This window comes from Notolepis coatsorum, assembly GCF_963971535.1.
Source record: "Notolepis coatsorum genome assembly, chromosome: 7".
Lineage (NCBI taxonomy): Eukaryota > Metazoa > Chordata > Actinopteri > Aulopiformes > Paralepididae > Notolepis > Notolepis coatsorum.
The window spans coordinates 64,431,803-64,457,694 of NC_140171.1; positions in this window are offsets into that span (position 1 = coordinate 64,431,803).

Here is a 25,892-nt window from a genome sequence, read left to right on the forward strand (position 1 = left end):
ACAGAGAGTGACCTTATTTATCAACACTCAGGGCTCAACACAGGTCGCGACTCTGTGTGTGAGAATGTGCTGGCCAGATTCATTTCAGCACCCCTTGTGAGGGACAGCCCTCTGTCCTCACTGTGCCTCCTGCACCGCTGCTTGAGAGGTCAGCTCGGTTACTGTGAGCAGACGTGCTCCCCTCTATTGCACTAGTCTAAACAAAAATTATCTGAGAATAGTAGAAAGCGCTAGTATAGTCTAGGAATAATTGACAACCAGCACCAGTCCAACTAGGAACAAAAGAACGCACTGGTTCTGTATCCCCTGATTAATATTCAATTAGCCACCCGACACAAAAGGAAACACATGGCTTTACATTACATAGAATTCCATACACTTACATTAATTCAACACATAAATATCAGCAACCCATCAATAGCTAGGTCCAACCCTCTTTCCCCCTATATAAAAGTGACCATGAGTCACTGGAAAGGTGCTATTTTAACCAATAAATATCAATAGCTAGGTCCAACCCTCTTTCCCCCTATATAAAAGTGACCGTGAGTCACTGGAAAGGTGCTATTTTAACCAATAAATATAAGAAATATCAATAGCTAGGTGCTATTTTAACCACCACAACCTGTAAAAACCAACCCATCAATAGCTAGGCCTCCAACCCTCTTTCCGCCCTATATAAAAGCAACTTTGAATCACTGGAAAGGTGCTACTTTAACCCCCCCCCCCCTTTTTAATCAATAGCTACTGGATAAAGAAAACCAAGAATTTATGAATTTCTACATATCGATTGTTTAACCATGTGTCTCACACTACATGTGTTTCAGAGACAATATTCATGTCATCACAGACGTCAGCAGACACAGGTACCTTTCCTCATTAAAATGACAATCCTATTCTAAATTTGGAATGGCCAATTGCAGAAATTACTAGAGGTCTTCTGCTCACCCTTGTAATAGAAGAAAAAGCACCAGCGTCCGTCAGTCGATCTGCTGCACTCAGCCGACACGACTCGTCAGTTGATCCCGGGACGAGCACAGAGAGGATAAACAGAAGAAATGAAAAAGAAAAGAAGAAAAAAATTACAGATTATGATCTATCCGTCCTGTGCCCTCCAGAGTCTCCTGTTGCCTCACCCTAGACTCTAGACAAAATCATAAATTTGGAATTTTCAATTTGCAGATAATTTAATAGGTTATCTGCTCACCTTTTTATCAATTTCCGATCAATCAATCCCAGCGGGTGCCCTCCAATTAAAGGAAAATTTGCATGGGCCTCCACTTATAATGTAAATTAGCACTGGGTTCTTTTAGTTGACTGTCGGCGAGGTGAGCAGATAGGAGACAGGAGTCAGATGGCTTAGTCTGCAGTTTACTGAAATCTCAAAGCACAAGAAGAATAGATCAATCCGGACCACCTGCATGTACTCTCCACACAGGGATCAGACAATTGCAGAATGGCCCCAATAATAGACAGTCATCTGTGTGTATGTGTGTTTGAGTGTGTGCTTGTGTGTGTGCGTTGTGTGTGAGGGAGACATGTGTGTGTGAAAGAGGGAGGTGTGTGTGTGTCACGAAGGGAGTCTATGTGTGTGTGTGTGTGCGTTGTGTCCATCTATGTGTATGTGTTTGTGTGTGAAAGGGATGAAAGATGTCAGCTCTTCAACTTCCTGCTGGGTCAGGCAAAAATGGCCATTTATCTAAGCAGGAGGAAAAGGAATGAGGATTCGGTGCTGGTAGATACCACTATCTTGTTTAGATGTATGGTACAGGCAAGGTTGCAAACATATTTTCATTTTGACCAGTTGACCAGCAATGTAGCAGAGTTTGAGATGATGTGGTGTTACAAGTGGGTGTTGTGTACTGTGGAGGAGTTGGAGTTGGTTTTTGGCTCTGTTGTGAAGTTTGTCTTTTATTTTTCTCGATTTGATTTGCTGTTCTGTGTTTTGCGTTATACATTCTGATGTATTGTTGATTGCTGAATGATAAAATAAAGTTGTGTTTAAAAATCAAATCTCTCTCTCTCTCTCTCTCTCTCTCTCTCTCTCTCTCTCTCTCTCTCTCTCTCTCTCTCTCTCTCTCTCTCTCTCTCTCTCTCTCTCTCTCTCTCTCTCTCTCTCTCTCTCTCTCTCTCTCTCTCTCTCTCTCTCTCTCTCTCTTTCTGTGTCTCTCTCTCTATCTCTCTCTCATTCTCGTTCTCTGGGTATAGGGGACAAAGTCTGTCGGTCACAGTATGTTGTTGCTGTTGTTTTGTGGTCAGGCTAATTCCTCTCGTTGTAGTCTCCTGGCTTGAAAACATTGTGCTGTACTGACAGCACACACCTCTCAGTATCTTTAAATACATGTGTGTGTGTTTATCTGTGTGCTTGCATGTTGTGTCTGTGAGTCTGTCTTCCTGAGTATGAGTGATAGATACTGTCTGTATAGTATGTTAAACGTACAAGTCAGAATGTCTCATTCCAGAGTTGCTTCAGTGCTAATCTCTATAAACAGATATCTGCATATGAACGGCAAGGGACGCATTTTTGATATCCGAAGCATTCTGGGTTCTATTTGTAGTCAGAGTAGAATTAAAGCGACACTATTTACACCTTGAGAGATTTGGTGGTATCTAAGCATATTTATAAAGGTGTGTCATTGCCAGCGTCTCAGGTGATCATGGCAGCAGCATTGCCAGGCGAACGCATTGTAATGCCAGGCGTGCTCGTGAAAGAATATATATATACATATATATATATATATATATATATATATATTTTTTTTTTTAACCTTCTCTTTCTCCTATTTTTCTCTGATTTTCTCCCTGTCGCAATTAGTCGTTGTGCCAATTCCCCCCCTCTCCTACCTGGTTGTTGTACGCATGTTCTCCGACGAGTTGGTACAAGCGTGTCCTGATGTCGAACGCGCGCTTCCTCCGAGACGTGCGCCGTCAAGCCAGTGACGCTCTTTTTCACTTGGCAGCGAGGACTCTCATTTGGTGAAGTGTAATGCGTGGGAGGGCACGCTATCTCCACCAAGTCCTGCCCTTGCTGAGCAAGCGCCGAGACCTGACCTGTAGGCGTTGCTGTCCACAACGCCAGATTCCCACCCACCGGCTTCCCACCCACCAGCTTCCCACCCCCTAATACTGGCAATTGTATTAGTATGAACGACCAGCCAAGCTGGTAGCAACGCCGAGAGCTGGGCTCGAACCCAGCATCTCCTGCGTTGGTGACGAGCGCACTCTCCGCTACGCCACCTGACCGCCTTGTGAAAGAATATTTCGAATGAGAATATCACTTTTTGATTTAGGTAAGACTGAAATCAACCAGAGACACAGGTTGCCACCTCAAGCAATTCTTGATCTACTCGATGAAATCAAGGATGATATTGAGCCAGCCACCCAGATATCCCATGCAATCTTATTTATTATTTAAATATTTTGATTTAGCGTTGTTGGCTTCCCCAATGTTGTCGGCGCTATTGATTGATTGATTTTGTAACGAGATTTTGCATCATGCTGCAATTCTTATTTGTGTTATGCATTGCTCTTGCTGCTTGTTTTATTATGTCTTCATTATTTAAAGCACTTTGAACTGCAATCCTTGTATGAAAGGTGCTATATAAATAAAGATTATTATTATTATCATTGACTGCACTCGCGTTCCAATTGTACCACCAAGCGAACATGTTTTTAGAAATAGGAAGCAGACGTATCAACACCCAGGTGTGCAATGCCAGTAATATAATAATGTGATTGCCAAATTCCATGGGTCTGTGCACGACTACATACTACATCATTAGGAACAGCAGTCTATATGGATGACAAACGTTTGTGCTTGCAAATGTGTGTGGGAAATGTGCTTTTATATAGGTGACGGCAGCTAACAACTAAAGCTCCATGCCAACGTTGGGGCTCGGGCTCACATCAGAACGTGCAGTGAGCGAGCGCACATTTGGCTTTAATGCCTGGATCATATAGTAGTGGTGGGGAAATTATATATAGTCCCCCCAAAGCACATCACTCCTTTGGGTGCTCGGTAGGTAATAATCACAATAAAGAGAATAGAACCTGCACATTCATATGCTCCAAAATAAACGTTTAATTTATAATGTTTCTTCAGGTCCACGAGGAGTAGACGGTGGAAACGTGGTCAATGAATCATTTATTCTAGAGTATATGATAATGCAGGTTATATTCTCTTAACCTCTTAACCTGTTAAGCTGTAGCCCTATTTTCAGAAATTTCGCCTAAAGGTACATGCCTAAGTAAATGGAAGATTGCTCCACTTCTACAAGGTCAATTTGCATGTTAGTGGTATCTAGGAACATCTAGGGACCTGTGGGTATGTATTCCCAGTGTCAGAAATATTGTGTCTGTTACAAGGCTTGAGTAAATTGTAATGAAAAAAAGGAGAATATAATGATGATATTTTTTTGCATCTGTGCCGGTGTGAGCAAACCGAGCTTGCTCACTGAGCTAATTCACCACCTTATTGAGATCAAGTGTACAAAAAAATCTAAGCAAATGAATAAAGGGAAGATGATTAAACAGAAGGATTTGTAGATACAGTAATAAATGATAATCGATTTAAATTATAAATTCATATTTGACCTTGAACTTGACCTTGACCTTATTATGGCCAAATCATACATGGAAAAGGCTCCTCTTTCCAATGGCAGGGTTATATCTGGATTTAGTCATTTCCTCACGGTTTTACGATAAAAGATATATAATTAGCATTTTTCCAATAAATTCTTATTTTCGGTAAATCTTACAAAACATCGGTAATATACACTTTGATTGCTGTTTTGATAGGGTTATGGTCTTTACTCTTGGCTAACAAAAAATAAATAAAAAATCTTAAGATTCCAAGGGCCCACATGTCGGCCCTCATGAGGACGATTTGCAACGCGCCACTTTGCTGACCTCTAGCGGCTTGGGTGTGCATTTTTATACAATATATAGATAGAATTATAGCCCTATTTGTTTCCTCTCAATTGCCCTTTCAGGTGATAAAATCCGTTCAGCGGTTCTCGGGTTACATGCCGATATGTGAGGCGTGCGCCAAAGTACACATTACCACCCCCGAACTCTGGGGGGTCTAGCTCCGTCAATCATTTGGCTATCTCGAAAACATTTGGACAGGGTTGTAGCCAATGAGTGTGGCTTTCCAATGATACCCCATGATACACACTAAAAACAGATGGGTCAATTCTATAACCCAATTTCTGGGTTACTTTTGTTGGGTCAAATTTCTGGGTTAATTATCTGAGCATAACCATTATTTGGGTTATTGAGATTTTATTTTGACCCAATTTTTACCCAATTTGTGAGTTATAATAATTATGGGTACATTTTCTGAGACATAACCCGTGTGTTGGGTCAGAGAGCTGGGTATGATTGAGTGAATACTTTATAATTACAGTTGGCAAAAAAGCACAGAGGTACAGTTTCATACAAAAGTATGCTAGAATGATAAACTTTTTACAATTTAAGACAACTTGTTTTCAACTCTCTATAGTAATGTCATTCCATCGCCACAACAGATGAATGCTAGCATTATCGATCTCTCCCATTACACATTAGACTAAATGGCTATGCAAACAAGCACTTGTTTCTCTCTCCATAGTAATGTCATTCCATCGCCACAGCAGAAATACCTGTTTCCGCCGGGATCTGCAAAGCTACACCCCTCCCCCACTGGGAACTATCGTACACGCTTTTTGTCTACTCCAGTCAGTCAGATGGTCACGGTCACGGTCAACAAACCCTCTTCACGGAATAGATAGCTAACTGACTCAATGTAAGATCTCGTTTCGTTAACACAGTATTTATATCTCAACCCATCCATTGTGCCTATAGCGTCGTGTTAACCATGCACTGTGAACGTTGTGGAACTAAATTAGCTAGCTCTTCACAGCTAGTCTGTAGCTACATACAGGTAGTCATCAGCTAGTGGCTAGCTGGGACTTGTTACCTAGCTAGCCACTACCGCAAGTTGCAACTTAGCTACTGTCATGTACGAAGGTCTAAGAACCACACAGAATAATAACTGGAGCTGGCTGCACATGAGCAAAAGCAGCCTCTCTCAGTAAATGCTTTCAAAACAGTCCCGGGCAGGTAGGTAATAATAAACACAAAACGTTGTTCCAAAAATAGTAAATTATATTTATTATGCAGGGTAGGGATTTAAACCTCCACTGATATTTAAATAGGCAACATAGGGAAAAAACAACCCACAAACAATTAACAAACAGGGAGAGGGATAATGGGAGAACACACAAGGTAAGTATAATACAAAGTAAACTAAATAATCGCCCACAGACACTCACCAACCAGCCAGAGGTTGGGTACTGGGAAACCCCCAGCAAAGGTACCAAAGGTACAATTCCACACTCAGTGGAATTAGGCCTAAAGCCAACAAGAGAATACTTACTCCAATGGAGGAGTGGCGCAGAGGCCAACAATATCTATATACATATACTAGTACTTTAGTCCACACGAAGCAGTAGATAAGCACAGTATCAATTCCACCACAGTGGCAAACAATGGCAACCTCACTCTTCTCTGGTCACTGGCAATTGACAGAATGAGGCACTCCGATGTGTGTGTGCTGTCAGGTATTTGTCTACCCGCCCCTCTCGAGGTGATTGCCATCAGCTGTGATTCATTAGGCAATCAGCACTCTTCAGTGTAGGGACGGGCAGCACCTGACAGGGAGAGAAAAGAGACAGCATTAGCTCTCATGTTCACACACACACACATCACATACAAAACACAACACATTAAATATACTAACCTGATGTTCAGAAGGTGTCATAAATACAGTAATAATGGTAATGACCAACCCACATAAGTCAAGTCAAGTCAAGTAATTTATTTATATAGCACGTTTAAAAGCACAAGAGCCAACCAAAGTGCTGTACAATCAAAGCTTAAAATCAATGTCCTAATATAAAATACACAAATACAAAAATACAAAAAGGCACAGCAGGACAAGACAGTCCATTCAGAGAGTAGGACAGTAGGACAACACACGAATAGGGGAACACAAAGTACAGTAGCACACAGGGGACATAGGAGCATAAGAAGATATACAGGAGGGGGGGGGGCAGGATAAAATTACATGGGAGTGTGTGAGTTAGGGTGTGGGAGAATCAGGGTTTATTGAAGGCCAGGGAATAGAAGTGGGTTTTTAGACAGGCCTTAAATGTCTCCAGTGAGGGGGCAGATCGGATCTCCAGGGGAAGCTGGTTCCATAGCTTGGGGGCCACGGCCTTGAAGGAGCGGTCGCCTCTCTTTTTGAGTCTGGTGCGGGGGGGGGGACCAGCCGAGCCTGGTTGGAGGATCTTAGTGACCTGGGTGCTGCGTAGGGGGTGATGAGCTCGGTGATGTATAAGGGTGCTGCACCCGATAGTGCTTTAAAGGTGAGGAGGAGGATTTTAAAGTCTATTCTAAATGGGACTGGGAGCCAGTGTAGGGAGGCTAGGACTGGTGTGATGTGCTCTCTCTTTCTGGTACCGGTAAGGCACCTAGCTGCAGAGTGCTGGACCATTTTGAGGTGGGACATGGCTGCCTGACTGCTGCCGGTGTAGAGGGCATTGCAGTAGTCAAGGCGTGAGGTGATGAATGCATTGACTACCATTTCCAGGTCGACGGGTGAAAGGATTGGTTTTATTTTACCGATGTTGCAGAGTTGAAAGAAGCATGATTTGACTACGGCATTTACCTGCCGGTCGAATTTGAGCTCTGGGTCAAAGATTACACCCAGGCTCTTGACGTGGGGTTTGAGGTGGGTGGAGAGTTGTCCTAGGCTGTTGGAGAGTGTTTTGGTGGAAGAGGGGGGGCCAAACAAAATGATCTCCGTTTTATTTTCATTTAGCTGTAAGAAGTTGAGGGCCATCCAGCTTTTTATGTCCCTGAGACAGTTTTTAAGATAGTCTAGGTTAGCTGTGTCAGAGGGGTTGAGGGGAAGGTAGATTTGGGAGTCATCGGCATAAAAGTGATATGAAATGTTGTGTTTCTGGATGATTTCGGCCAGAGGGAGCATGTAGATGGAGAAGAGTATGGGGGCCAGGATGGAACCTTGAGGGACCCCATACGGTAGACTAGCTGTGGGGGAGGAGTGTCCACCCAAACTGACCGAAAAGGAGCGGCCGCTCAAGTAGGATGCAAACCAGTTTAGGGCAGACCCCCTAATACCTAGCCTGTGTTCGAGACGATCGACCAGGGTGGAGTGGTCGACCGTGTCGAACGCGGCAGAGAGGTACAGGAGGAGGAGCATGGCACAGCTACCTGAGTCGATGGTGAGAAGCAGGTCATTGTAGATTTTGACTAGCGCTGTCTCAGTGCTGTGCCCTGCCCTGAAACCTGACTGGAATTTGTCTAGGAGGTTGTTGTGATGTAGGAAGGGGAGGGGCTGTGCCAGGACAGCCTTTTCTAAAATCTTAGATAGGAAGGGTAGTTTGGATATGGGCCTGTAATTATTGAAAAGAGCAGGGTCTAGGTTAGGTTTTTTTAGGAGGGGCTCAACCATGGCGTGCTTAAGGGAGGAGGGAACAGAGCCAGATTCCAGAGAGCTGTTTATGATAGACAAAATACTGGGGCCTACTATGTCCATGGAGTCTTTTAGAAGATGGGTAGGGAGGGCATCAAGGGGGGATGCGACGGTCCGCATGCCTGCCATCAGCTCTCTGAGAGTGGTTAGAGAGATGGGTTGGAAGTTGTTCAAAAGAGCTGGGCAGGAGGGGTGGGAGGGAGGGGGAAGTGGGCAGAAGGGCTGGGCAGGAGGGGGGGTCCGACAGGGGGGCTGGGCAGGCGGGGGGGCCGGGCAGGGGGGCTGGGTAGGAGGGGGGGTGGAGGAGGACGATGAGATGGCTAATCTAATGGTTTCCACCTTCCTAATGAAGAAGTTTAGGAATTCTTCACATTTGGAGGGGGAGGCATCGGGGCAGGGGGCAGGAGGAGGGGAGGTGAAAGAGTTAATCGTTGAAAAAAGGACTCTGGGATTGTGACAATTTTTGGCAATTATTTCTGAGAAGTGCCTTTCTCTCGCCACCTTAACTGCCTCTTGATACTGTTTGAGGTGATGTTTAAGGATCTCATAGTGGATCTGCAGTTTATTGTGTTTCCACCTGCGCTCGGCCTGTTTGCACTGTCTCCTTAAAGCTCTGGTGTTCTCATCAAGCCAGGGCTGAGATCTAGGTCTGGGCCTTTTGAGTTTAACGGGGGCGACAGAGTCGAGTATGGAGGAGCATGAAGAATTGAACATTGAGATAAGGATCTCAGTGCTGTGCTGGGCAGGAGAGGCCTCAATACTGCAGGTGTTAGGGGCAGCTATATAGGCATCACGGAACTTAATGGCAGTGGAGGGGTTAATGTGGCGAGAGGAACACGCTGGGACAATAGCTTTGGAAATGGGGTCAAAACACAGAGCATCAAAAGAGATCAGTGAATGGTCTGAAAGGACTGGGTCATCTATTTCCATGTTGTCGATGGAGAAATCTGCTGTTAAAACTAAATCTAAAATGTGGCCGAGTTTGTGTGTTGGGGAATTAACATGTAGGCTAAAATTAAGAGACTCAATTAAGTGCAGGAATTCCTTCACATGGGGTTTATTTGGGCAGCATACGTGAACATTAAAATCGCCGAGCAGTAAAACTTTATCATAGCTGGGCATTGTCTGTGATTGGAGAACGGACAGTTCAGAGATAAAGTCACTAAGTGAGTTGCCGGGGGGACGGTGGACCAGGATAATCAGTAGTGGATTCAGGAGTCCGACTTTGATTTGCTGCACTTCAAAACTCTTGACAGGATCTGATTTTAGAGCGAGACAATTAAAATGTTTTTTAAAAACAGCAGCTATGCCGCCTCCGCCGCCTCCTGTGAGACGAGGGGTGTTAATAAAATCGCAGTCCGGGGGACAAAGTTGAATGAGAGGAGTAGGCTGCTCACCAGTCCGTATCCACGTTTCAACCACCAGGAGAAAATCCAGTTTGCGGTCCGTAAAGAGAGCGTTCAAGTTGAAGGCCTTGTTTGTCAGCGAGCGAGCATTGAATAGGGCCAGCCACGGGGGGGCGGGAGGGGAGCTCCCGGGAGGCTGCACCTGTAGCAGGGAGCGGAGGCTATGGGGGTTTGCGCCGCGACATCCATTTGGCCTCCATGGGCGATGAAAGTTACCAGGGAGAGACAGACTCTGGGCTGGGCCGGTGAATGAAAGCCGGCGGGGAATAATTACACACACCGGGTTGGACGATCGGCGGGGCGGGGTTCTCTGGAACTCCATGGGCACCAGGTAGGAGCGACATGTGTTTTTCCATTTGGCCGCTGCGCCTCCTCGTTTTCTCCGCTTCCTCGAACGTATTTTGCGAAGGGGGACAGCGAGGCACGGACGTATTAGTTCGGCTGGTAGTTTGGCCAGCCAGGGGTGGGGAAGAATCCTTTCTCCCGGTGATCTCTCCATGAATTCCCCACCACGGAGGTCCATAAAGCAGTCACGGATATCCAGGAGTAGTTGTCGGTCGTAGATTATTTTTGTTGGATGGATACGAGAAACAAACCAAACGAGGACAAACAGTGATATTAGGACGCAGCGGCAGGCAGCCGAAAACAGTGGCGCAGCCATCCTACTCAGCTGTCAGCTGTCAACCCAGGTATGTCACACCTCCCCCATAAGAGCGAACCTGTAGGGTTAGCAAAACATTATTACTTATTACCCAACATCCGATTAGTACCACACACCAGGGAAAACAGAAACAACAACAACCTCTACTTTGACAGGCCGCTCCGCCGATACCGTCCTGTCAACAGGAGACAACAAACTGGAAACTTCCTGGGAAAACAAATAAAGCACAAAAAATCATCTCATCGCGCTTAACAGGACAGCACACAGGGAAACAAAAATCAGCACATTGCCCTGGCACCATCACAGCGCCCATCTCCTTTCAAAATGGCGTCACAAAAATAACATGGTCAGGATCCAAAATGGTGGCAGTAAAAATAACATGATCAGGATCCAAAATGGAGTCACTCAAATTAGACTCACATTACTACCAGCATACCTGGCCGCTGCCACTCGTGCCAACCAGCTTGGTTGGGAGGAATCATTGGGGTGATTATTAATCAACTCACAACACAAGTCAGTCAACGGAGCGTCTTCAACCCCCACTACAGGGATCACACTCTACCCAGCGATATCGTTCCCCATGATAAAATCAACCCCCACACATTTTGGTTTCTGGGCTGACCCTCTTTTCTCCTGTCGCTTCCTCAGTGTATGACATCTTTTTACCACATGGCCCGTTTTTTTTCAATAATTACACACCACCGGTCTCTTAGACGGCGGTGAGCGTGGCTGGAACGCTGACTCACAAGGAGTGAATGAGCCACCTTCACCACATACATTAGGACGTACAGAAACACGTTTGCGTGACCATTCAAACTCATCTGCCGAAATCGCAGCCTGTCGGAGTGTTGACACCCCCTGCCCATGTAAATAGAGCACAGCTTCGACTGGCAGGGTGGCTTTGAACTGCTCCACAAGTACCAATTCACTCAATGATGCAAATTTTTTTACCTCACACGCAGAACACCACCGATCAAAATGAAGTCTCTCCTCCCGGGAGAACTCAACATGGGTTTGGGAAGGAGACTTACGGCGGTTGCGAAAATGCTGCTTGTATGCTTCTGGTACCTCTTCGTACATGCGCAAGACAGCACTTTTCACTTTCTCATACACCACGCTGTCTTCATTCGATAATGACCCGCACGCCACCTGAGCCCTACCAGTGAGTCTGTATTTCAATAAAGTCGCCCACTGGTCCTTTGGCCAATGCAAAGCCCACGCCATCTGCTCAAAAGCATAGAAAAATGATTCCACCTCAGACTCCTGAAAGGGGGGAACCAAGGATATATGCTGGCTAATATCAAAGGGTGCCTGGGGGTCGGAAAGTACTGGAGAGGAAATGGTGCTACGTTTAGCGTCACCACACTCCAACTCCAGTTTCCTCATCGCCAATTGAAATTCCCTATCAGCCACCTCCTTTCTCTCCAGCCTGTCTCCCTCCTCCTTTCTTTCCAGCCTGTCTCTCTCTCTGTCTCTCTCCTCCTTGTCTCTCACCTCCTTTCTCTCTTCTCTGTCTCTTTCCCTCTCCTCCATCTGGAGACGGAATAAACGCAGCTTAAAGCGTGCGCTCAATTTACCAGAAGAAGCAGTAGAACCATGGTCTGAACCTAGTGCAGAGTCAACACTCTTAGGATCCGACACACCACCATCCTGATCACAAACCTCCATAGCTCTACTCATGAAAAATCTATACTCTGCACTCTGCACTCTGCACTCTACACTCTGTACTCTGCACTCTGTACTCTGCACTCTGAATACAGTTATGAAAGAAAGTATACTGCCGTAGCAACACACAATACTACAACAAATCAGACTTCAATAAGCCCTACAAAATAGCCACTCACCTATAGTACTCAATAATGTCCCTGTGCAACACTCAACAGCCACATTATGCAGTATGACAACCTGACCAATTCGATTTAATATCCACATCTAACATTCATGAAAACAATAAATGTCGGTTCTAACCACCTAACTAGGATCACACTGGGTAACACTAACTACCCCGTCTAAACTACTTCCCTAGCGGAATGAGGACTACACATATCTTCAGTCGCTTACCGATTTCATTGCACACTCCACCGGAATAGACGACGCGTGCCCCCCTCCCCCTAACCAAGCAGGTGATCCACCCTTTACCTATGTGGAAAAAAATAGAATGGTTAAGAGCATAACTTACAACAATGGTTTACAACAGTCAAGTGTGCAGCACGGAAATACGGATATATAATAATATAACTTACCAAATGAAAAAAAAAGTCCACATGTCACATAACAACAAGGAACTATACAATTGTGCAAACTAACGAGCCCCCATGTCATGTACGAAGGTCTAAGAACCACACAGAATAATAACTGGAGCTGGCTGCACATGAGCAAAAGCAGCCTCTCTCAGTAAATGCTTTCAAAACAGTCCCGGGCAGGTAGGTAATAATAAACACAAGACGTTGTTCCAAAAATAGTAAATTATATTTTTTATGCAGGGTAGGGATTTAAACCTCCACTGATATTTAAATAGGCAACAAAGGGAAAAAACAACCCACAAACAATTAACAAACAGGGAGAGGGATAATGGGAGAACACACAAGGTAAGTATAATACAAAGTAAACTAAATAAGCACCCACAGACACTCACCAACCAGCCAGAGGTTGGGTACTGGGAAACCCCCAGCAAAGGTACCAAAGGTACATTTCCACACTCAGTGGAATTAGGCCTAAAGCCAACAAGAGAATACTTACTCCAATGGAGGAGTGGCGCAGAGGCCAACAATATCTATATACATATACTAGTACTTTAGTCCACACCAAGCAGTAGATAAGCACAGTATCAATTCCACCACAGTGGCAAACAATGGCAACCTCACTCTTCTCTGGTCACTGGCAATTGACAGAATGAGGCGCTCCGATGTGTGTGTGCTGTCAGGTATTCGTCTACCCGCCCCTTTCGAGGTGATTGCCATCAGCTGTGATTCATTAGGCAATCAGCACTCTTCAGTGTAGGGACGGGCAGCACCTGACAGGGAGAGAAAAGAGACAGCATTAGCTCTCATGTTCACACACACACACATCACATACAAAACACAACACATTAAATATACTAACCTGATGTTCAGAAGGTGTCATAAATACAGTAATAATGGTAATGACCAACCCACGTACGTCACACTACTCATTTCTATAATCGGTTAATCTCTAACCTTGTATAAATCGTTACCGTTCAAGCATGCTACCGAAAGTGACCAAGTCTATGAGTCCATGGCTATGTTAGCTAGCAAGCTAGACTAACGTTAGTTAGGCACTAGCTACATGCTAGCTACAACAAATGTTCTGGCTAGTAGCTAGTCCTAGTTAGCCAGTACTAGTACTAACGTTACTGTTATTGCAAATTTTACCGTGTTTTGTGTTGTAATGATACCAGATTAACTGGAGACTATCTATATCTGTGTAACATTATATGATTGATATCTTTATTAACCATATGTGTGTAATAAAGCTGTTGTCCTCTCAATGCGGCGACATAGCTGGTTGGCTAGCTAGCTAGCTACATACTGTGATTTAGCGCCATTTTGAGGTCGACATTTTCCATCTTCTCTCTAATGTCCCGCGATTCCGGCATCAATTTACAACATCCTATACTAAATTAAGCAGTAGACTGCGGAAGCCAGACATGTGGGGAGACTTTTTACACCTGAATTCAGTGCTAAATATTCTAGGCTGCTATGTCAGCTAGTACTTGGCCTATCGTTTACACGTGGCTGAGTACTTGGGCATGAGGAATTAATTAATTGCAGATGTGTTCATTTCCACATTGCTTTCTGTTTTGTTTCAGGCCAGTCTTGATGGACAGCTTTGTCACAGAAAAACTAATTGAGTGGCAGCTGCCAGAGCTCACAGACAGTTTTAACACTTTCAGTGCCACGAGGTGTCGCCAGAGTTAGCGCTTCAATGCCACCATCGGCGCCAATGTTACGCTTAATATCGCCTAATCTATGTTTTAAATTATGTGTCTAATCTGCCCGTTGCTTATCAAAGAATCCTTTTCCAGTCAGTGCTGTCAAGGCAGATTGGTTTTTTATCGCTTCATTTCCGTTTGAGAGCATTTTGAAAAGCACCCGTTTTGAGGTAAAAAACAGTCCATTCTGGACCATTCTATGATAATCGTCTTTTACTGGAATATTCCAGAACGTTGATATTTGTCTGCCTATTTATGAATCATTTTCAAATAAACGCTAGATGATCAATATTATACGTGCACGCACGCACATTCGAGCCGCGCACGGATAATTGCCGTGTTCATTTCCTCTTGGACTTTTACAGTGAAACCGAAAGAGCCCATTTCACAAAACAGCTTATATCTTCATCAAAATGAGTCTGATTATCCTAACACTGATAACATAGATTCCTTACCTGACATCAGATGGTATCCAACTGGTATATTCCAATTCCTGATCACCATTCGGAAAAATCGATAAGTGTATGGATCCAACGTGTGTACAGTGCAGTACATGATTCCGCGGGTCTCAGAGGCTCCAGAATGAACTGTGATAAACCCGGCTGCATCAGTGGACTGGAAAATGTGGAGTACAGGATTTTTTTCCCCATCCATTTTCATTGAGTCCATTCCAAAATCCCTTATGTCATCTGGGAGACGATAGGGGGCGCTTTTCTCCACATCTGATCGCCGGCGGCACTCGGGTATACTAGGGTAGGCTCGCGTGATGCAATATGATTTCAGATCGCTAAAAAATTAATAAAAAAAAATCCGAGAAATCTCGTGAGTGGCTTTCAACAAGATATTAATAATTCAGAGAAAACTCGTGAGTGGCATAGAAAGTGTTAAAGGTGAGAATTTTTACTTTCTTGACCATGAAAATGTTTCCATGACTAAGCAGTATTGTTCAGTAGGGTTTCAACACACATGCATGCACACACGTTATTCTGATCTTCATCTTGGTTCTCATCCTGTTCTTGTCCTGGTCTCTGGTCCTGCCAGCCTGGTCCTGTGTTGGAGTTTGCTGCCACTGGATGGCACTGAAATTACTGTAAAAGTCTTTCTTTGTTTTCTGTCTTTGTCTTTCAGATCAAGATATCGATGAGGAGGCACCACCAGTACCTCACCTCACCAGAACCAGCAGTACCTCCCCTCACCTGAACCAGTACCTCCCCTCACCAGAACCATTACCTCCCCTCACCAGAACCAGCAGTACCTCCCCTCACCAGAACCAGCAGTACCTCCCCTCACCAGAACCACCAGTACCTCCCCTCACCAGAACCAGCAGTACCTCCCCTCACCAGAACCACCAGTACCTCCCGTCACCAGAACCACCAGTACCTCCCCTCACCAGAACCAGCAGTACCTCCCCTCACCAGAACCACCAGTACCTCCCATCCCCAGAACCAGTACCTCCCCTCACCAGAACCAGCAGTACCGCTTTTGGAGTCCGCAAAATAGTTTAAATAGAGGTTATGGGGGCCTGGGGGACTTTGGTTGTCAGACCTTGGCTTGGTGGTGGTACAACCAAAGGGCTGTGCTTCTTGTTCTGCCCCCTTGCAAATGGGTGTAGCATTCCCTGAGGGGGAGGAGCTGCGCATTATATGGCTTTTTTTGCTTACCTTACCTTTTTTTGCCCCCCTCGTCCTTCGCATTGGCTTAGCGGGGCAGGCAAAGCAGCAAACGTAGGTTGCACCCACAGAGTTTGGTTACACCACCACCAAGCCAAGGTCTGACAACCAAAGTCCCCCACTTTTTAAATAGAATTAAAAAAGTTATAGCCCTGCAAAGAAGGGGAACTTCTCGATAGACAAATAGAGCTGGCTAGGGATGGTAAATTATGAATTTAACCATGGCGATCAAAGTGTTAAAACAGATGTGTAACAAATAAGAAATACAAATTCCACAGAAGGCATTAAATAATTATTATTTTCAATCATTTCACAATAATTGCATAATTGTGTTTGAATATCTGAGTAATTGAAGTAATTATACATTTGTCCAAAATAGCTGGTTCAGATATGGTTAAGCAGCTGCCCTGTGATCAGATGAATCCATATTATTTATTTTTCCGACATCAAATGCATAATTTCTTATCATACAAATATTGTCATATTTATTTTAATTATGATTAAGTAATTAATTCCAAGGAGGCCTGTAGCGTTAACATGAAGGAATCACTATGAGAACACAGTCTGCCAAGTTAATACAATTTTCAATGAGTCAATCAATCATAAGTGTGCTGTGGAAAAATGAGGAAATCAGAGCATCAAAAATATTGTTATGGTTTGTAACCGACCCCAATCGCACAACACAAGACAGGTATGAGAGTAAGCCAAGAACTGGGCATTTATTGTATACAACAGAAAACGGCACTGTCCCTTTAAGGGAGAACACAAAATACTGGAAAACAAGAAATGGGAAAATAGGCACACTGCCTTTAAGAGGCGAGCTGGCTAAGGGGAAGGCTAAGGGAACAGGGCCAGGGCAAGGGAAACAGGACAGGAACAGGGAGGACTAGGAGGACTGGAAGGGATGACTAGGAGGACTAGACAAGGAGGACTAGGAGGACTAGAGAGGGGAAAACAGGGACAGAGGCTCGCGGAGGCGGGCTGGGGACAGGGAGGACTAGGAGGACTAGACAGGGAGGACTAGGATGACTAGGAGGACTGGAAGGACTGGACAGGGAGGAACTAGGAGGACTAGAGAGGGGAAAACAGGGACAGAGGCTCGCGGAGGCGGGCTGGGGACAGGGAGGACTAGGAGGACTAGACAGGGAGGACTAGGAGGACTGGACAGGGGTGACTAGGAGGACTAGGAGGAACTGGACAGGGACAGAGAGAAACAGAGTCAAGGCTGGAGCTGCTTACAGGGAGGAGTAGGAGGGCGCAGGCTCGGAGAGCGCATCTGGCGCGGAGGTCTGAGTGGTGCGCGTCTGCTTGGAGTACGCGCCGGTACGGAGAGCGCATCTGGCGCGGAGGTCTGAGTGGTGCGCGTCTGCTTGGAGTACGCGCCGGTACGGAGAGCGCAACTGGCGCGGAGTCTGGATGCGCGTCTGGATGCGCGTCTGGAGTGATCCCCAGGACCAGGCTAAAAACAAGGTGTGATCGAGCCTTCGAGGTGACAGCACCAAGGCTCTGGAACGCTCTCCCCCTGGACCTGCGAACAGCCCCCTCTGAGAACTCTTTTAAAAAACAACTAAAAACACATTTGTTCAGGCAGGCTTTTGATCACACATAGGCGCCTTTTTCTTGTCCTCACTGTTCTATAGTGTTGTTTTAATTAGTGACTCATGATTTTATCCAAATTCTTTTATTCTACTTTTTCTATCTGGTTTCACTGTTTTTAACTGCTGTTTGTCTATTGTCATTTATTTCTGATTTTGTTTTTATTGTGTTTTTATATTAACCTGTAGTGTAAAGCACCCTGTGCATTCGTGCTGTGAAGGGTGCTATATAAATAAAGGTCATTCATTCATTCAAGAGCGCGTCTGGCTCGGAGGTCTGGATGCGCGTCTGGATGCGCGTCTGGAGTGAAGAGCGCGTCTGGCTCGGAGGTCTGGATGCGCGTCTGGATGCGCGTCTGGAGTGAAGAGCGCGTCTGCTGCGCGGAGGTCTGGATGCGCGTCTGGTTGCGTGTCTGGAGTGAAGAGCGCGTCTGCTGCGCGGAGGTCTGAGTGGTGCGCGTCTGCTGCGCGGAGGTCTGAAGTGGAACACTGGAATACCTCCCGTAGAGGATTAGAGAGCGCAGTTCAATGTCTCCCTCCAGGCAAACGGCGACAGGTGGCCAAAGCTTGCACCTCGTCTCACGCCGGAGATAAAACAGCATACAGACAGAAACAGAAACTCCCGTAGGAGCCTACAGACAGAGAACCTCCCGAAGGAGCTTGGTGATAGAGATATGATACGGAACGACACGACAAGGACAGAGGGGAAGAGCGAGGTACTTAAAGCCCACAGGGTTGCTAATTAGAATACACATCAGGTGCGTGATGGTAATTGATAATCGAACTAGAAGCGTGTGTTCGGCACCAGACCAATCAAACACATAATGACAGGTAGTCCAAGGGTGTGGCTGCTGAAGAGCAAACGAGAGTAAACGAACGCGAGGGTGGGGGCTAGTGAGGTGAGGAGACAGGGAATTAAAGGTCAAGGGAAAGGCGAACCTCACAGTACTCCCCCTTCCACGGGAGCCAGCGGGCGACCCAAAAAACACAGACAGAGGGGCAGGGGACAAAACAAGGCAACAAACAAAAAGTACTGGGCCATGCTAGCAGGGGAAGCTACAACAAAAGCGGGGCTAGCAAAGGAACAGGGTAGCTGAGGGGTAACCAGGGTAGCTGAGGGGTAAGTAGGGTAGCTGAGGGGTAACTAGAGGAGCTGAGGGGCAACTAGAGGAGCTGAGGGGTAACCAGAGGAGCTGAGGGGTAACTAGGGTAGCTGAGGGGTAAGAGCCAGGGCACAGATAGCTACAGGGCCTATGCTAGCTGTAATGCTACGTTAACATAGAGGCTGCGCTGGCTGCCGGAGCTAGGCTAGCAGACAGGGCTGGAACAGGGGCACTGGAGAGGGGAACAGGGAAGGGGCTAGCAGAGGGAAAGGGTAGCTGCCAGGGCACTGATAGCTACAGGGCCTATGCTAGCTGTACTGCTACATTAACATAGAGGCTGCGCTAGCTGCCGGAGCTAGGCTGGCAGACAGGGCTGGACCAGCATGAGAGAACAAGCTAGCTGGAAGGACAGTCCTAGCTGTGGGGAACTGACCTAGCTAGCTGAAGGGGCAGTCCTAGCAGTGGGGAAAACTGACCTTGCTAGCTGAAGGGGCAGTCCTAGCAGTGAGAGAAAACTGACCTTGCTAGCTGAAGGGGCAGTCCTAGCAGTGGGAGCAAACTGACCTTGCTAGCTGAAGGGGCAGTCCCAGCAGTGGGAGAAAACTGACCTTGCTAGCTGAAGGGGCAGTCCTAGCAGTGGGAGAAAACTGACCTTGCTAGCTGAAGGGGCAATTCTAGCAGTGGGGCAAACTGACCTTGCTAGCTGAAAGGGCAGTTCTAGCAGTGGGAGATAACTGACCTTGCTAGCTGAAAGGGCAGTCCTAGCAGTGGGAAAGAACTGACCTTGCTAGCTGAAAGGGCAGTCCTAGCAGTGGGAAAAAACTTACCTTGCTAGCTGAAAGGGCAGTCCTAGCAGTGGGAAAACTGACCTTGCTAGCTGAAAGGGCAGTCCTAGCAGTGGGAAAACTGACCTTGCTAGCTGAAAGGGCAGTCCTAGCAGTGGGAGAAAACTGACCTTGCTAGCTGAAAGGGCAGTCCTAGCAGTGGGAAAACTACACAAAAAGTGGAGGCCATGCAGAGGGACCGGGTTAGCTGCCTGGGCATGGCTAGCTACAGGGCCTATGCTAGCTGCAAGGGCTGCATTAACATAGAGGCTGTGCTAACAGCCGGGGCTAAGCTAGCAGACTGGGGCCATGCAGAGGGACTGGGTTAGCTGCCTGGGCATGGCTAGCTACAGGGCCTATGCCAGCAGCAAGGCTGCATTAACATAGAGGCTGTGCTAGCAGCCGGGGCTAAGCTAGCAGACTGGGGCCAAGCTGGTAGTAGAGGCCTAACAAGCTGCAGGGGAGCTAACGAGGCTAACAGGGAAACAAACAGGGGAGTCAACAGGCTAACAGGGGAGCTAACAAGGGAAACTAACAAGGCTAACAGGGGAGCTACAGGGGAGACTAACAGGCTAAACAGGGGAGCTAACAGGGGCTAACAGGGGAGCCAACAGGGGAATCAACAGGGGAACTAACAAGGCTAACAGGGGAGCTAACAGGGCTAACAGGAAAGACTAACAGGCTAAACAGGGGAGCTAACAGGGGAGACTAACAAGCTAAACAGGGGAGCTAACAGGGCTAACAGGGAAGCTAACAGGGCTAACAGGGGAGCTAACAGGGAAGCTAACAGGGAAGCTAACAGGGAAGCTAACAGGGGAGACTAACAGGCTAACAGGGGAGTCAACAGGGGAACTAACAGGGGAACTAGAGGGAACAAAAAAAAAGGCAAACTCAACATACACCGTCTGTGCTGGCTGGGGTCGTCGACTGGTCGGGTCGTACTGTTATGGTTTGTAACCGACCCCAATCGCACAACACAAGACAGGTATGAGAGTAAGCCAAGAACTGGGCATTTATTGTATACAACAGAAAACGGCACTGTCCCTTTAAGGGAGAACACAAAATACTGGAAAACAAGAAATGGGAAAAGAGGCACAGTGCCTTTAAGAGGCGAGCTGGCTAAGGGGAAGGCTAAGGGAACAGGGCCAGGGCAAGGGAAACAGGTCAGGAACAGGGAGGACTAGGAGGACTGGAAGGGATGACTAGGAGGACTAGACAAGGAGGACTAGGAGGACTAGAGAGGGGAAAACAGGGACAGAGGCTCGAGGATGCGGGCTGGGGACAGGGAGGACTAGGAGGACTAGACAGGGAGGACTAGGATGACTAGGAGGACTGGAAGGACTGGACAGGGAGGAACTAGGAGGACTAGAGAGGGGAAAACAGGGACAGAGGCTCGCGGAGGCGGGCTGGGGACAGGGAGGACTAGGAGGACTAGACAGGGAGGACTAGGAGGACTGGACAGGGGTGACTAGGAGGACTAGGAGGAACTGGACAGGGACAGAGAGAAACAGAGTCAAGGCCTTGGACAGGGCGAGGGCTGGAGCTGCTTACAGGGAGGAGTAGGAGGGCGCAGGCTCGGAGAGCGCATCTGGCGCGGAGGTCTGAATGGTGCGCGTCTGCTTGGAGTATGCGCCGGTACGGAGAGCGCAACTGGCGCGGAGTCTGGATGCGCGTCTGGATGCGCATCTGGAGTGAAGAGCGCGTCTGGCTCGGAGGTCTGGATGCGCGTCTGGATGCGCGTCTGGAGTGAAGAGCGCGTCTGGCTCGGAGGTCTGGATGCGCGTCTGGATGCGCGTCTGGAGTGAAGAGCGCGTCTGCTGCGCGGAGGTCTGGATGCGCGTCTGGTTGCGCGTCTGGAGTGAAGAGCGTGTCTGCTGCGCGGAGGTCTGAGTGGTGCGCGTCTGCTGCGCGGAGGTCTGAAGTGGAACACTGGAATACCTCCCGTAGAGGATTAGAGAGCGCAGTTCAATGTCTCCCTCCAGGCAAACAGCGACAGGTGGCCAAAGCTTGCACCTCGTCTCACGCCGGAGATAAAACAGCATACAGACAGAAACAGAAACTCCCGTAGGAGCCTACAGACAGAGAACCTCCCGAAGGAGCTTGGTGATAGAGATATGATACGGAACGACCCGACAAGGACAGAGGGGAAGAGCGAGGTACTTAAAGCCCACAGGGTTGCTAATTAGAATACACATCAGGTGCGTGATGGTAATTGATAATCGAACTAGAAGCGTGTGTTCGGCACCAGACCAATCAAACACATAATGACAGGTAGTCCAAGGGTGTGGCTGCTGAAGAGCAAACGAGAGTAAACGAACGCGAGGGTGGGGGCTAGTGAGGTGAGGAGACAGGGAATTAAAGGTCAAGGGAAAGGCGAACCTCACAAATATACTTCCAAAAACTCACTCAGGGCAAAGTGAGATACGAGGCACGGGTCCACAGAGGCAGAGAGGGGTAACAGCCGCGACTTCCAAGGGCGTACTGGAGAAACAACACAAGAGCTACAAGCAGCAGGTGGTGGTGACCAAAACGACCCAACACTGAACGTTCAGAAACCCAGTGCATAAAAGGGCTCCCTTCGAGCTGATTGGAAACTCCTTTCAGGTGCGTGATGGTAATTGATACCTGGAAGCGCGCAGTACTGGGCCAGCCCTCACAGTACCCCCCCCACCCGGCGACCTGCCCGGCCTCGGCTTCCCCGGATGGGAATGATGGAAGTCGGTGATCAGGGCGGGATCCATGATGAGCTGGCGGGAGACAGGACCGTATCCCTCCCAGTCCACCAGATACTGGAACCCTCGGCGTCGGATGTCGATGAGCTGGCGGACCCTCCACTGGGGATGTCCATCCACCATCTCAGGAGGAGGCGGATCTGGGGCAGGAGGCATCAGGGGACTGAGAGAGACAGGCTTCACCCGGGACACATGAAATACAGGATGAATGCGCATGGATGCTGGAAGCTTGAGACTCACCGCCGTGGGACTGAGCACCTTCCGGATCTCGAAAGGCCCAACAAAACGGGGGTTAAGCTTCTTGGCGGTGGATTGAAGCGGGAGATCCTTGGAGGACAACCATACCCTCTGCCCAGGTTGGTAAGTCGGCGCAGGGATCCGGCGTCGGTTAGCTCCCCGACTGGCGCGCTCCGATGCCCGGAGCAGCGCAGTCCTGGTGATCTCCCAGACACGACGACACCGGTCGAGATGAACCTGCACGGCGGGAACTGCCACTTCCGACTCCTGTGCAGAGAAAAGAGGGGGTTGGTAGCCCAGAGATACCTCGAACGGCGAGAGGCCGGTGGCGGAGCTGACCAGGGAGTTGATGGCGTACTCGACCCAGGGGAGGAACCGGCTCCAGGAAGCAGGCCTCTTGGCGGCAACACAACGGAGAGCAGACTCCACGCTCTGGTTCATTCTCTCAGTCTGCCCGTTAGTCTGTGGATGGTAACTAGACGAAAGACTAACAGTGGCCCCCAATCCCTTACAAAAGGCCCGCCATACCTGGGAAGTGAACTGGGGCCCCCGGTCCGAGACGACATCCTGGGGAAAACCATGGAGGGGGAACACGTGGCTAGTCAGGAGGTCCGCAGTCTCGGAAGCTGATGGAAGCTTGGGAAGGGCCACGAGGTGAACCCCCTTGCTGAAACGATCCACCACTGTCAGAAGGACTGTTTCCCTGGGAAGGTGGAAGGCCAGTGATGAAGTCCAACGCCACATGGGCGGCTCGGGATAGGAAGTGGCTGTAGTAGACCGGAGGGTGCCTGGTGAGAGGCCTTGCTGCGGGCGCGGACCGTGCAGGCCAGTACGAACTCCCTGATGTCATTCCTCATGGTGGGCCACCAGAACCGACGAGTCAGGAAGGAGAAGGTGCGGTGGACGCCGGGGTGGCAGGCAAACCGGCTGGTATGGCCCCATTGGAGAACCCGGGACCGGACTGAGTCGGGGACGAAGAGGCGACAATAAGGTACGTTGCTTGGAGCGGGATGGAAACGTAAGGCACGCTTGACCACGGTCTCGATGCCCCAGGTGACCACTCCCACCACCCTGACCTTAGGGAGGATGGGAGTCGGATCCTCAGTGGTTGGAGCCCCCTTGGATTGTAACCGGGACAGAGAGTCGGCCTTCGTGTTGCGGGACCCAGGGCGAAAGGTCAAAGAGAAGTCGAACCGACTGAGGAAGCTGCCCACCTTGCTTGCAGCTTTGTAGCTCCTTGCGGGGGTTGGCTCGGGTCTGGCCACTCTCCACGATTAAGCCAAGGTAATCGACGGAGTTGGAGTGGAAACGGCACTTCTCTGCCTTAACGAAGAGCCGGTTGTGGAGGAGGCGCTCAAGTACTCGGCCGACATGGTGACCATGTTCCTCGAGAGTCTTGGAGAAGATGAGGATGTCGTCAAGGTAGACCACCACAAACTCCTCGAGCATGTCACGGAGGATGTCGTTCATGAGCGCCTGGAATACCGCCGGAGCGTTGGTGAGGCCGAACAGTATTACCAGATACTCATAATGACCCCTGGGAGTTTAGAATGCGGTCTTCCACTCGTCGCCCTCTCGGATACGGACCAGATGGTAGGCACTCCGGAGGTCCAGTTTAGTGAAGACGGTAGCCTGGGTGAGGGGCTTGAAGGTGGAGTTCATGAGAGGAAGAGGATACTTGTTCTTGATGGTGATCTCGTTGAGTTGGCGATAGTCAATGCAGGGCCGGAGACCTCCGTCCTTCTTCCCAACAAAAAAGAAGCCGGCCGCCACCGGGGAGGACAAGGGCCGAATGAGGCCTGCTGTCAAGGACTCAGAGATGTACTCCTCCATCGCTGCCTTCTCAGGGACGGTCAGACTGTAAAGGCGGCTGCCGGGAAGGGGAGCCCCTGAGCGGAGGTCGATTGCACAGTCGTAAGGCCGATGAGGAGGAAGGGCCTGAGCCCGGGACTTGCTGAAAACCTCCCCGAGGTCGTGGTACTCAGGGGGGATAGTTGAGAGGCCCGGGGGGCCGGCACACTAGCGGAACTCCGGGGCGACGGACTTGACGCCGCCTGAAGACACTGGGCATATATATATTGAAATTCTTAATTCGGAATAACCCCTTGAGATGTAGCATCTCGTTTTCGAGGGGCTCCTAACACAATACAACGTATGTACATTTTCAGAAAAAAAATTAAATACAAATAATAATAATAAAAACACACAAAAAAACATTGGACATCGAAACAGTCTACAACAACAAAATCAACTGAGAAATGACATTACAAAATAAGTAGACCAACATACAAGATCACAAAATAAACAGGACAAACAAAACAAAACACAAATCAAGCAAGGATAGGAATGGATCGTTACTTCGTACGAGATAAGTAATGAAAGTCATGATAGTATGCAGTATATAAATGATAAAACTAAAAATAATAAACTAAATATGATAAACTAAAAACATGTACATGTACTGTACTATGAAAGTAAGAAGACAGCGCATTTTTTAATAAATAAAAAGATGAGATGGAACGAGTATTTGCAGGTAAGTTATTCCAATCAGAAGGGGCTTTGAACAAAAAGGCTTTCTTGGCTGTTGCTTTTGAGAGTGTTGAAAGTGTAGGTATGCAAAAATAGAGTTGGCTAGAATGCCTTAAATAATAATTGGAATAATATGGAGTCAAGTATTGTTTTAGATATTGTGGATAATTAAGATGAATACATTTGAAAATAAATTGTAACCAGTGGCGCTCTCTTCTTACAGTGGGAGAGGGCAAATCCAGTGTTTCATACATTAGACAGTGATGAGTTGTAAAAGGGCATCCAAGAGCAAATCTGCATAATTTATTGTAAGATGTATTGAGAGGAATGAGATTTGTTTTGGATGAAACCTGGTAGACAATATCTGCATAATCCATAAATGGCAAAATGAGTTGAATTACAAGCTTTTTTCGAACAGAAAAAGTTAAGCAGTTTCTGGAGCGGTAGAGTACACCCACACTAAGATACATTTTTCTTACAATATGATCAATGTGACACTTAAATGATCATTCAGAGTCAAGCCAAACACCCAAGTATGTTGTGTGTTCGACCCTTTGTAAAGGTGTACCATCTAAACTATGAATAGCACATACACAAGATTTGGCTTTAGATTTGATGCACTGGGGAGTACCAAAGATCATTGTATA